General features: G+C 45.7%; 1 long non-coding RNA gene across 1 annotated transcript; it reads right to left on the bottom strand.

Moving 5' to 3' along the window:
• Positions 1-5001: 5001 nt before the first annotated feature.
• Positions 5002-9151, bottom strand: LOC138283254 (uncharacterized). Its single transcript, XR_011201153.1, has 2 exons — positions 9060-9151; positions 5002-7186 (listed from the first exon to the last, which is right to left on the bottom strand). It is a non-coding gene; the product is annotated as an uncharacterized lncRNA (long non-coding RNA).
• Positions 9152-13260: the final 4109 nt, after the last annotated feature.

Genomic DNA, 13260 nt, shown 5'->3' with positions numbered 1-13260 from the left:
CCTGCTGCACCAACCAAATCATGGTCCTAGTGCCTGCAAGGTAACTGTGCTTATGACTGCTTGTTCAATGGCAACGTATAACGATAACCAGTGCTTGGTGGGTTTCCTAGAGCTTTTGGCCCCTGTGCCACTGCACCTGCTGCACCAACCAAATCATGGCCCAAGTGCCTGCAAGGTAACTGCACTTGTGACTGCTTGTTTAATAGTAAAATATAGCAATAATTGGTGCTTTGTGGGTTTCCTAGAGCTCTTGGCCTGTGTGCCACTGGCCCTGCTGCACCATCCAAATTATGACCCTAGTGCCTGCAAGGTAACATTAGGAACTTGTTTTTATCCAGTAATGTATGTGTTCCGAAAAAGGCACAGTTGCAGATGGGATAAGTAATTATTTTGTAGGTAAACAAACCCAAAAGCTTTCTTAAAAGGTGCCTTTAAACTTATCAACTCTCCAAAACCAGTTGTCACAGATGTCATAAATAAAGGATATGCTTTGTACATCAAAGTGAAAACCAAGCATTGATAAATTGTGTTACAATGTGCGTAGCTTTTTTGTGTGACAAGATCTTATCTTGTACTTGACAGTGAATGGTCCATAAACAGTGTAAATTGCCCAAGTTCACTATATGTTAGGCTCACCTAAGTCCGAAATGCAGTTTTGTACTTTGTTCCTAAATAGGCAGTTTCACAAATTCAATGGACTTAAAGAAGAATTTTGCAAAAAAAGTGCAATTGTTTTCTGCAGATGAAGAACAAGATACCTTTTTATATGGCTATGTCTAAAATAAAATATAAAAAGGGCAGAAGCAGGCTCCATGGAGAAAGGGTGCATTCCTCCTTTCTACAGAGGCTGCCACTTTGAAGACAGCAGAAAGCAAAATAAAATAACCAGTCTCCCAACAAAAACCCAGCTTTACATTTGACCTCCCTCTTTGAATGCCCAGCAAACTTGACAGAAAGGAGTTGTGGAAGTATTCAGTGAACACAGCTTTCTCCTGGGGCAGCACAAACTGGACCTGGACAGCCTAAAGCACATAAAGCCAGCAAATGGGAAGCAAGAAAACGTGAGTTACAAACTACAAAGCCAATCTCAAGCGACAGCCAGAATGCATCCCTAGGTCATCTTTCTGAAACGCCACAAGATGTCTTTCGCATACCACACAGCTCCACTGTATGACAGGCTGCAACCTAAAAAGGGTGCAGGGGCCCAGTAAAACGGAACGTGCAGAGGTCCAGGGATTGAAGGGTGTACGGATTAAGAGAAACAGAGGATGCAGGTTCCAGAGAGCTAAGAGGTACAAGAACTCAGAGAACAGAAGGTTACAAAGGCCAAAGAATCGAAGAGTCTAGGGGCACAGAGAACTGAAGTGTGAAGGGCGAAAGCAAATGAATGGCGCAGAGGCAAGCACAGGGAACAGTACAACATAGAGCAGAAGGGTACGGGCACAAGGGAAGCAAAGGGTGCGGGGGGAAAGAAATCCAAAGGGTGAAGGACACATAGGGGGTCATTCTGACCCTGGCGGTCATGGACCGCTAGGGCCAACGACCGCGGAAGCACCGCCAACAGGCTGGCGGTGCTGAAAAGGGAAACCGGCGTTTTCCCGCCGGTTTCCCGCTGCCCCAGGGAATCCTCCACGGCGGCGCTGCAAGCAGCGCCGCCATGGGGATTCCGACCCCCTTCCCGCCATCCTGTTTCTGGCGGTTTTCACCGCCAGAAACAGGATGGCGGGAACGGGTGTCGTGGGGCCCCGGAGGGCCCCTGCAGTGCCCATGCCACTGGCATGGGCACTGCAGGGGCCCCTAACAGGGCCCCATTAAGATTTTCAGTGTCTGCTTGGCAGACACTGAAAATCGCGACGGGTGCAACTGCACCCGTCGCACACCAGCAACTCCTCCGGCTCCATTCGGAGCCGGCTTCCTCGTTGCTGGGGCTTTCCCGCTGGGCGGGCGGGCAGCCTTTTGGCGGTCGCCCGCCAGCCCAGCGGGAAAGTCCGAATGACCGCCGCGGTCTTTTGACCGCGGTACGGTCTTCTGGCAATTCCCGCCAGGCGGGCGGCTTCTGCCGCCCGCGGGGGTCAGAATGACCCCCATAGAGCCAAATGTTGCAAGGACACAAAGAACCGGATGGTGCGAGGGCACAGGAAAGTGGAGGGTGCAAGGGCACAGGAAACTGGAGGGTGCAAGGGCACAAAGAACCGATGGGTGCAGAGAACACAAGAAGGAAGAGGTGCGAAAACTGACTCAGGCCATGGGGACAAAGAACCGACGGCAGAGCTGATCCCAAGGCTCTGGGGATGCAGAGTTCAAAGACCTGAAAGGTGCAGAGACGTAGAAGCCTAGCGAGTCCTTGTAGACCCGAACTGTAGGATGACCTCCCGTCTGTAAATTTCACGCATTCTCCGTAATTTTGTCCTGCCATCCGTTGTCCGTGATGAAAGGCTTAACGGATGGCATTTGTCTGTAATTTTATCCTTTCACTGAAAGGACAACGGACGGCAGGGCGAAATTACGGGCAGATCAGTTTCCCCAGCTGGACTGAAAGGCAGGGAGACTCCTGCGCTCTGAGGGAGGGAACGGCATACACATAAGAAAAGGTCTTCTTGCCAGGGTGTCTCATTGCCTATAGAAATGCAAATGTACCCAACTGGTAAATCTGCAAATGCAAAGGGGCTTGGAAACCTGCATTGACTTTAATCAAAGGAGTCACTTGAAGCTTTTTGAGGGCTAAGACATTTTCTTTTAGAGAGGTACTGTAATGGTATTCCAAATTGAGCTGTGGAGTATGTGGGTTTATTGGAGTGTTATAAAAAATGTTAGTGCCAGGTACAAACTGTATATTATTCAAATCTGTATTTGAGAAGACTTTTTTTTATTTAACCAAAATGTATTTGTGCATTTTGTAGCAGCCTATATTATGATGTAATTGTATTTATATAGCACTTACTACCCCTGACGAGGCGTTGCATGCATGTTTAAAATAAGGACTTACACATTCACAGTTCTTTCAGGGACCTTGGTACGTCATAGTACTAAAAAGCATTGGCAAAGCCAATAGGTCTCATCTACATAAAGGGTTATTGGCTTTGCCAATGTGTTTTAGCCATTTTATACACCAGAATGGCTGCAGTTCAGCATGGCTAAAACTTAGTGGCATTGTGGTGTAGAGTGGAGCAGAGTGGCATAGGAGCCGTGGCGTAGAGCCCAGTGGTGCAGAGTACAGTGCAGTCTGGTACAGTGCAGTTGTTTAGCGTGCATTGGAGTAGAATGCAGTGGTTTAGAGTGCAGTGGCATGGAGTGGCATACAATAGAGTGCAGTAGTATAGAGTGGTGCAGTGGCATAGAGTGCAGAGTAGACTCTTGTTGAGTTGAGTGGCATAGAGTGCAGTGGAGTAAAGTGGCATACAATAGAGTGCAGTAGTATAGAGTGGTGCAGTGGCATAGAGTGCAGAGTAGACTTGCGTGGCAGAAAGTGCAGTGGCATAGAGTGGAGTAGTTTAGAGTGGTGCAGAGTAGAGTATAGTGCTGTAGAGTGCAGTTGCGGAGAGTGGAGTGATGCAGAGTAGGGTGGCATAGAGTGCAGTGACATAGAATGCAGTAGTACAGAGTAGATTGGTGTACAGTAGAGTGGCGGAGAGTGCAATGTTGCAGAGTAGAGTGTCAGTGAAGTGATGTAGAGTGGAGTAGAGTGGCACAGAGAGCAGTGGCGTAGAGTACAGTGGTGCAGAGTAGAGGGCAGTGGCGTAAAGTGCAGCTGTTTAGAGTACATTGGCGTAGAGTGCAGTGGCATAGAGTGGCATGCGGTAGAATAGCATAGAGTGCAGTGGAGTAGAGTGGCATACAATAGAGTGGCAGAGAGTGCAGTAATGCAGAGTGGTGCAGTGTCAGAGTGCATAGTAGGCTCGTGGCATAGAGTGGTGTGGAGTAGAGTGGTGCAGAGTGGAGTATTGTAGAGTGGTACCGTGCAGAGTAGAGTGCAGTGGCATAGAGTGAAGTGACGTAGAGTGCAGTGATGCACAGTGCAGTGGTACAGAGTAGAGTGGTGTAGTGTGCAGTGTTGCAGAATAGAGTGTCAATGCAGTGGTGTAGAGTGGTCCAGAGAACAGTGGCATAGAGTACAGTGGTGCAGAGTAAAGGGCAGTGGCATACAGTGCAGTTGTTTAGAGTGCACTGGTGTAAAGTGCAGTGGCATAGAGTGGCATGGGGCAGAGTAGAGTGGCATATAGTGCAGTGAAATAGAGTGTATTGGTGCAGAATGTAGTAGTACAGAGTAGAATGGTGTAAAGTATAGTGGCAGCCCGTGCAGTGTTGCTGAGTATAGCGTCAGCATGCAGTGGCGTAGAGTGTGATGAACTAGAGAACAGTGGTCAGAGTGGCATAGAGTGCAGTGGCATAGAATAGATTGTTTCAGAGTAGAGTGCAGTTGCATAGAGTGGAGAGGTGCAGGGTAGAGTGGAGTTGCGTAGAGTGGCATAGAGTGTGATGGCATAGAGTAGAGTGGTGTAGAGTGCAGAGGTGCAGAGTAGATTAGAGTGACGTACAGTGTACTGATGTAGAGTGCAGTGGCATAGAGTTGATTGTTACAGGGTAAAGTGCACTAGCATAGAGTGTATTAGCTTAGAGTGCAGTGGCATACAGTGTGGTGTTGCAGAGTGGCATAAAGTGGAGTTGTGTTGACTAGATTGGTGTTACCTAGACTAAAGTGGTATAACGTGCAGAGGCGCAGAGCGCAGTGGTGTAGAGAGGCGTAAAGTGCATTGGCATAGAGTAGAGTGGTACAGAGTAGAGTAGAGAGGCATAATGTGAAGTAGTATAGAGTGCAGTGGCATAGAGTGGAGTGAAGAAGAGTGGAGAAGAGTATAGTGTCCCACAGTACAGTTGCATGGAGTGGTGTAAAGTGTAGTGATAAGTATATAGAAAACTCCCCACCGGGCACGCTAATCCAATCTCACCTCACTCACACCAACGATAAATCTCTCTATTATTCAACTAAAAAAATCCAACAAATCAAAATTAAATATTTAATAGAATTCCAAGCAAATTCTCAGAACATACAGTGACAAAACAAACATATAAATATTAAAACATCAAAATTGTAAAATTGACATAAAGTGCAATCACATAAAGGGGAAACAGACAAAAGTCATATAAAATCGTCTATAAAATAGCACTGTCCCAATATTGATAGGAGTCGACCTATCGATAATATCAATATTCTTTATTCAATAGAGTCCTCCTTCTTTGGGTCCAGTAAGAGTAAAGCGTTGACGCGTTTCAGTGGGCTTCCAAACTTTCCTCACCACCTTCTTCAGGACTGAATTTTATGCTTCCCAAAGTATTTCATTCAAACCTCAAAAAGGGCCAATACACAACATCCACATTAATCTATATAGAGATACTTTCCTTAACATCCACCATCTTTATGGGTTGTGTTTCATGGAGTCCAGATATATACAAATAATTTATGGCAGAACCAAATATTATGAACTGGTTCAAGCCTCAATTCTTCGAGTCAGCTTTCTTCTTAATATTCATATTTTAGCACTTAACTCTTTGTTGTGGAGAAAGTGGAGTGATGCAGAGTAGGGTGCAGTGGCATGGAGTGGTGCAGAGCAGAGTGGAGTATGTATGGTGTGGTAACACACTGCCATTACAGACAACACATTTTTTATTGAAATAACCATTATATTTGCACAGACATACAGTTTGTCAAATAAAACTATACAGTGCACAGACAATGATATGTGGAAATTGCATCGCCTAATGCAATGATTTGTTTTAATCATACAAAGGTATTTGTTTCCAGCACAGTTCAGAATTAACAAAAATGTGCTTAATCTGTACTCTTAGTTCTGGTATATTCTGAAGTTGTCATGAGATAGAAAAAAACTCTTTCCCAACCCCAGTATCCAGCAAGACTGTCGCATAAATCCTCTGACTTTGAAGTCAGAGAAAGAAAAGTAAACACTAAGTTTCCACCAAAGACAGAGCCTGACATTTGAATTTGTTCTTTGATTTCACAGCAAATGTGATGAGATAAGAACAAGATTTACAGGCCTGTTTACAGAAAGGGAGCACTCGGAAAGATACTGTAAATAAGGTTTGGGCAAGGGAAGGGACAAACTCAAGCTGCATAGCCTAAAACAAATAAAGCCAGCAAATTGAAAGCAACAAAATGTGAGTTACAAACTACAAGGCCAATGGCAAGCAATGGGCGGAATACATTCCCAAGAAAGCTCTATCAATGTACTTAAAGTGACAGCCGTGGGGTACTTTGTGGGGAAAGTCCATTATTTTAGTCCAATCCGTCTCTTGCAGAGTTTTAGCCACATCAATCACCCAGGTAGTATGATGAGAAGACCTGGGGTGGTTTCCATGTTGCAGGAAAGGTCTGTACACCCATTCTATCAGTTTGCCACCAGTTCCTATGTTGTAGAGCTTCTGCACACCTCTTGTAGGGTTTGTGCTAGGTGGCAGACATGAAACAGGGCATTTAATGATTATTTAAGGTGGTTGTAAGTAAGGAGTTGAAAGGGGTGAAGATGGTAGTCTGCCACAAGGGTTTGGAAATGTTGTAGCTTGCCGTCCAGAAACAAATCCCCCAATTTTAAGACACCTGCAGCATGCCACTGATGGAGTTGCTCTGAGCACAGCCGTCCTGTGTGAGTGGGAAGGCTTAGCAAAGTAGTGCAGGAGCACAGGGTTTCTTCGTGTCGGTGAGTTTATGGGTTCTAGCAAAGCAAGAGAAAGCTGTGCATGATAACCCCAGATGGTGATCTGTAGAATGGTCAGTAGGAAACAACGAGCAGTGCATTAAGCCTTCCTTAAAAGTATTTACTGAGAAACAAACCCATCTCATGCAGGGATGTGGGCAGAAAGCCAGCGAGCCATCCATTGGCCTATGCTGCTGAATAATAACATTCTAAGTCCAGAAGACCTAATGCACCTGTAGTCACAGGTAGCTTTAGAGTGGAAAGAGCTACCCGACGGCGTCGCAGTGACCAAATCAGATGTGTGGCATGTCTGAAGAAGGAATGAAGAATGAGCAGGGGAAGGTTTGCAAAATAATGCTGTCGTTGGGGTTGCACACCATCCTCACTAGTGCCACGTGGTCCACTACAGAAAGCAGAAGAGAAGACCAAAAAGCAAACTGGGCTTGGAGGAAGTGTGACACTCAGCCGAGATTTCCATCCTGCAAATCAGTGGGAGAAAGGTAGATATTAATCACTAGGTATCAAAAGGTAACTGGTTCCCAGTTCAATCTGAGATCTAATTGTATGTAAAGGGGAAAACAGTGCTATATGTTAAAAAAAACGACATTTTAAAATGTTTACATTTTGTTTGTGCAATTTACATCCCAAATATTTTGAAGATTCTATATGTACTTGACGCTTAGGGATAACCCAGATCACTAGTTTGGCTTTTGCTCAATTTCAAAACCATTTAAAGACATGGACAAAGCAGGCAATTGCCTTGCACCACCTTGCAAAGGGTCTGGCTCCTGCTAACCCTTCACAAGCACGAACAGCGGACCATTGCACCAGAAGAGTTTGCCAAGATGGATGGGTGTTTCTTGTTCAACCACTTGACAGTGCCTCTTCTGTTTCCTGTGTGCAAAGGCAACTCCCCAGGTACCCGATACTTTCCGATAGTCTTGGTGGACCCATCTTGTCCGATTTTAGGAACTGTCCCACATTGTTCTTCTCTTCCTTATTTATCCAGTTCCTAGCAACAACCCTTTGAATCACTTGCTGTGGATCTTCCATTTTTTTTTTCAGTTGAACGTCCATGGGGGGTTGTTGTGAGCCAGATGATTTTGTTCAATTTGTTTAAGCTAGCATAAGGTTAGTTACCTTAATGTTTCCCAACTGTTTGCCAGGGGTTTTAAAATGTTCAAAAACATAATCTAAATGTTGCTGTTACTTTCTCTTCAAGAAAGATTGGGTAGATTTGGGTAGGGGTGATGGCCTTGACACAGTGCTGCAGGGCATTCATTTACTACTGAACAAGGAGGTAATGTGACACCTGAATGTAGCATACCAGGGGCAATCACAAAAAACGCACAGTAAATAAATAGTGCTATGTTAAAAAAAATAGTAAATAAATGCACTGACAACTTAGTGTGGCATGGCCTCTCTCATGTGTGTCTGTAAAACTGATCTTTTTTTCTTGAATTTTTGTCCTGAATTTTGACCCTTTGGTCTCAATTTTTGCCCTGAATTTTGACCCTTTGTCCTGAATTTTTTGCAGTCCTGTCCAGAATTTTCCTCAATGCCAGGTGGTCCCCCTACCGAACTGAAGGGGGCCTGCTTGAAAGCCAGCTCTGCTTCATACAGCGGCTGTGGAGTGCCAGTCCTGCTTAAAGTGCAGGCCCTGTTCTAAGTGCCGGCTCTGCCTCCTCGGTGGACTAAAGCCGAGCTGAAGCGTTTCCAAGATGCTTTTATGTTTAATCCCATAGAAGGCTTGTTGAACCCGCGAGTTTGACCCCAGAGTTTAGCCCCCACCAGTCAGGAATATCCACACCCACTTTCATAAAACGGAGAGCATTCCACTGCTGTGAGTCAAAGGGCCTTAATCACGCAGCAGCTCCGGGCGGGCAGGCACGTGCACTGTGTGGCAAGAAAAGAGCAGAATTTTGGGAAAAGGCAGTACTCTTTCCACTCCTTTTAAAGGCGAGCAGTTGGCTGGCAGCACCAGGGGCAGTGCAGCGAGAGGTCACGGATCAGAATGCAAACACCACCGTCAGCAACATGAGCTGGACACTAATACTGGGCTCCGGTCACTACCCCTCCCTAACTCCCCCTCCACCCGCTCAACAGGGCCCCGCCATTCTTCCAAACCCCAAGCCTCCCAGGCCCCCCTCCCGCCCACCCTCTGCCTCTCATGCCAGCCACCCTCCCTATCCAGCGCCCTCTTAGATCCGCGCCCTGGACTCGACCCTCGCTCAGATGTCCCACACCAGACACCACCCTCGTTCCCTCACAGGGCCGCCCCTCCCACGCCCTCCTAAGCCGTACCGGGGTGCCCCCCGCCCCCATCGTGGCTGCATCTCGCACCCTACTTACCCATCTAGGAGCACCCATAACTCCTTTCCCCACCCCCGGCACAGTTATTTATCCACCACCATCCGAGGGGGGCAGCTGGGGCTCAACCACACATCCCACTCACTGACTCCTCCCCACCAAGTTAGGATGAAGTAATTGTCTAATTCCAGCGAACCTTACCCCGACCTCCTCCCGGGGGCCACCACCCTACCTTGGCCCCCAGCAAAGGCCTGGCAGCGGGCAGAGCTGACATTCAGTTCCGCTCCAGCTGGAAGAAATCCCGGGCGCCAAAAACAGCCACCTGGCAGCTGTGGAAGGAGCGTGTCACCACCAGAGAGAGCAGCGCAGGGTGTGTACCACCCACCAGGAGCACAAGACGTGCCAGTCTACCTACCTGTCCATCTGTATTTCTGCAGCGATCACAGAGGATGTGTATACATAGAGTGAACTTGCAGACGTCCGACCACGCTAATGGGGAGCGCAAAAACACACACACACACACACACACACCGGTCTGTGTGCTCACTGAGGCCCATATTTATACTTTTTTTGCGCCACATTTGCATCATTTTTTGACGCGAAAGCAGTGCAAACTTACAAAATATAATTGTATTTTGTAAGTTTGCACCGCTTTTGCGTCAAAGAATGATGCAAATGCAGCGCAAAGAAAGTATAAATATGGGTCTGAGTGTAAGCAATTGTGCGCACCCACATGGAGCCCACAGACCTGCACAAAGCAAACAACACATAGGCTAGGTGCCCTTTAAGGCCCATATTTCTACTTTTTGGCGCAAACCAGCGCCAGCGCTGGTTTGCACCAAAAAGTTTACTGCTGGCTAACGCCATTCCTACGCACCATGTGGGCGCCTTATTTAAGGAATGACGTTAGCCGGTGCTGCGGACTGGTCAGAGTAAAAAAAAAATCACACCAACCAGGCAGCGCCGACGTAGGGGAAAATGGGGGTTGTGCGTCAAAAAATGGTGCAAGTCAGGTTTGAGGCAAAAATCATGCCTCAAACCGGACTTGCACCATTTTTTGATACACAACCCCCATTGAAATGACTCCTGTCTTAGCAAAGACAGGAGTCATACCCCCTTGCCCAGTGGCCATGCCCAGGAGACTTCTGTCCCTTGGTCATTGGGCACAGTGGCATGTAGGGGGGCCCAAATTAGGCCCCCCTATGCCACTTAAATTAAAAAAAAAAATACTTACCTGTACTTACCTGGGATGGGTCCCCCCATCCATGGGTGTCCTCCAGGGGTGGGCGAGGGTGGCAGGGGGTGTCCCTGGGGGCAGGGAAGGGCACCTCTGGACTCCTCCCATGGTCAGAGAACATTGAAGTGAGCCCACAGGTCCCTTAATGTCTGCCCTGACCCAGGCTGTGCGCCGTTTTTTAAGGCCCGCCCTCTCCTGTGCGTCAAAATGACGCTGGAGTATAAATAAGGCGCACAGTCCTTAAAGTCATTTTTTACGCTACCTTGCATGTCATTAACGCAAGGCAGTTTCCCGCATCCAAAAAATTACTCACACGGAGGAATTTTGACATCCGCGGGCGTCAAAGTTTAAATATGGTGCATGGTTTGCGCAAAATTTTTGACGCACCTTTGGCGCAAACAGAGTATAAATATGCCCCTAAGTGTATGCATATTTTCGCAGATAGTTGTTTACTCCTAAAACGATCACCATGGATGTGTGCTCAATGAGTGCAGACATGCGCACACAGCGACAATTAATAATGTGTGTATATTAAGCACTCCCACAAGCAGCAGTCCTGTCATATGCATGTTTATAGTGCTTCATTTGTAAATAAAAATGTGCCGATGCCCAAAGCTCTCCGCTGAAACACGTGACTGCTGCAATTAAATGTGCGAACATCTCTGGCCTCTTTTATCCGTTTTAAGCCACCTCCTGCAGCTCACTCTTGAGCTTTCTGACATTGTGACGCCTTTTTGTTTTTCTCTTCCTTCACTTTCCCACGTGTCTTTTGCTCGCAGTAAATGCTTGAGGCAGATAAATAAGTGCCGGCTCTAAAAAAATAAGTGCCGGCTCTAAAAAAATAAGTGCTGGTACCCCCAGAGCCTCAAATTAAGCACAGCAAGTTCCGAGGAAAGACATGGGCGTATGCAGAATTAATGCAATGGTGCTTGCACACCTGCACGCTGACAAGTAGTAGCACAGTGAAGTGCAAGCACAACCAGGAGCTTCGAGGGAACATAGGTAGGGTGACCAGACATCCCGGATTTCTCCGGACAGTCCCGGTTTTTAGTGGACTGTCCCGGTGTCCCTACACGTCTCTTAATTTTAAACAAATGTCCTGGTTTTTGGGACTAAGGTCTGATCATTGAATAAATGTCCCGGTTTTTGGGACAAAGGTCAGATCATTTAGGGAAGCATAAGTAAAGTATGAAATAATTAAAGTAATTTATCTGTTACTGTCAGGCAACACCGTCCCCTGTCTGCTCACAGCAGAGAGATGGAGTGGGGGGCAGAGAGAGGTGGGTGGGGGTGGGTTGGAGGTGCAGGGGGGGAGGTCAAGCCACAGCTAATTTTATATATGTAGTCTTGTAAATGTGTGTGCATGTGTGTGATTGTGATAATATATATTATATATATATACATATATATATATATATATATATATATATATATATATATATATATATTAAAACCCACACATATGTACAGGCACACATTCACAAAGCTAAGCAAATAAAAACAGGACAGGCCAGATATAAAAGTGAGAGTAAAGTCTTTAGTGCTTCCTTTATGTCTGACCTGTCCCGCTTTTTGCTCCTCAAAATTTGGTCACCTAAACATAGGGGCTGGTATGCACTCTGAGTACAGATGTGCACACACCCAAAGAACATGTGAGCTGTGTAAGACTTGAGTTCAGTGGTATTGGCAAAATCAATAGGTCTGGCCTTGGCCACCAACCTTTTGGCAATACTTGTTTTTTACGGTCATAGTTTTTGGCAAAAAGATAATGTCTGTGAAGCTGCTGGGCACTTATTAATCTTTAAAAACATAACATTGCCTTAAGATTAAAATATTTTTTTGGTATCAAAAAAGCTCATTATTAACTATGTTACACTGATAAGTTTAGTAAAAATCAAGATATCTTGACCAACACCAGACTTAAACAAGCATTTGCAATGTAATGGGTCTTGCATTTCCTCGAGTAAGAGCTATTAGCTTTGTAAATTCCTATCTGGACTTTTCTTGCCACATAAATTGAAAATGAAAAGTAAAATGGTTGACATAAGCAAGCCAATTCAAAGCGCCACGGCCACCATGAGCGTGAGCGTGAAGGAGAGACACAAAAGGAAAAAGAAGTTAGCTTGCAGTCAAACATATCGGCAAACGTACAATTATCCGTGTAACAGGGTCGATGGCCAAGGTGGTAACAAAACTGCCCCAAGGAGGCACAAACGTAAAGCATTTACCAATGATAACAAAGGAATTTTGAAAGGCAAGCTCTTGAACGAGTGATAGTGATGGGCGTGCGGTGGGTGTGGTTAAAAGCCCACACATAGATTACAACAGGTCAGAGCGCTTGCGCACTCGACCTAAAAACAGCAAATCCGTCTGGTGTTGGCTGCCAGCTTCTTGCCTTTGTCCATGCTTTTTTGTAAATCTTTATTGAAAATAGAGTGTTAAAAAGATAGATACATAGAGAGGCTGGCAAAGATAGAGAGAGTTGAATAAATAAATAGATGGATGAACGGGGGCAAAGGACGGCAGGCAGACAGACAGACAAACAGATAGATATATATGGTTGCACAGATAGATAGCTAGGTAGAGAGGGTTCGATACATAGAACAAAATTGCATAGACAGAGAGGGTTGCCTTAATAGACTGATAAACAGATAGATAAGGTTGCAACAATAGATAGATGGATAGATAGATAGATAGATAGATAGATAGATAGATAGATAGATAGATAGATAGATAGATAGATAGATAGATAGATAGATAGATTGACAAAGGCAGGTAGATGCATACATTGACAGGCAGACAGGTAGATAGACTGGCAGGTGGATAGATAGACAAAGGGTTGCAAAAACAGACAAACAGATAGAAAGACAGACGATAGATAGATAATTTAAATAAATGGCACGGTTTCAGTTAGTAATTTATTAGCTGAATGTCTATATAAGCATGACATACAAGACAACTGAAAGCAAACTAGAAAGCCGTACAAGCAGGACATACAGGCCACAC

Source organism: Pleurodeles waltl, chromosome 3_1 (assembly GCF_031143425.1).
Source record: "Pleurodeles waltl isolate 20211129_DDA chromosome 3_1, aPleWal1.hap1.20221129, whole genome shotgun sequence".
Taxonomy (NCBI): domain Eukaryota; kingdom Metazoa; phylum Chordata; class Amphibia; order Caudata; family Salamandridae; genus Pleurodeles; species Pleurodeles waltl.
Note: the sequence above shows the minus strand (reverse complement) of the source record. Positions and strands in the feature narration are given on the sequence as shown.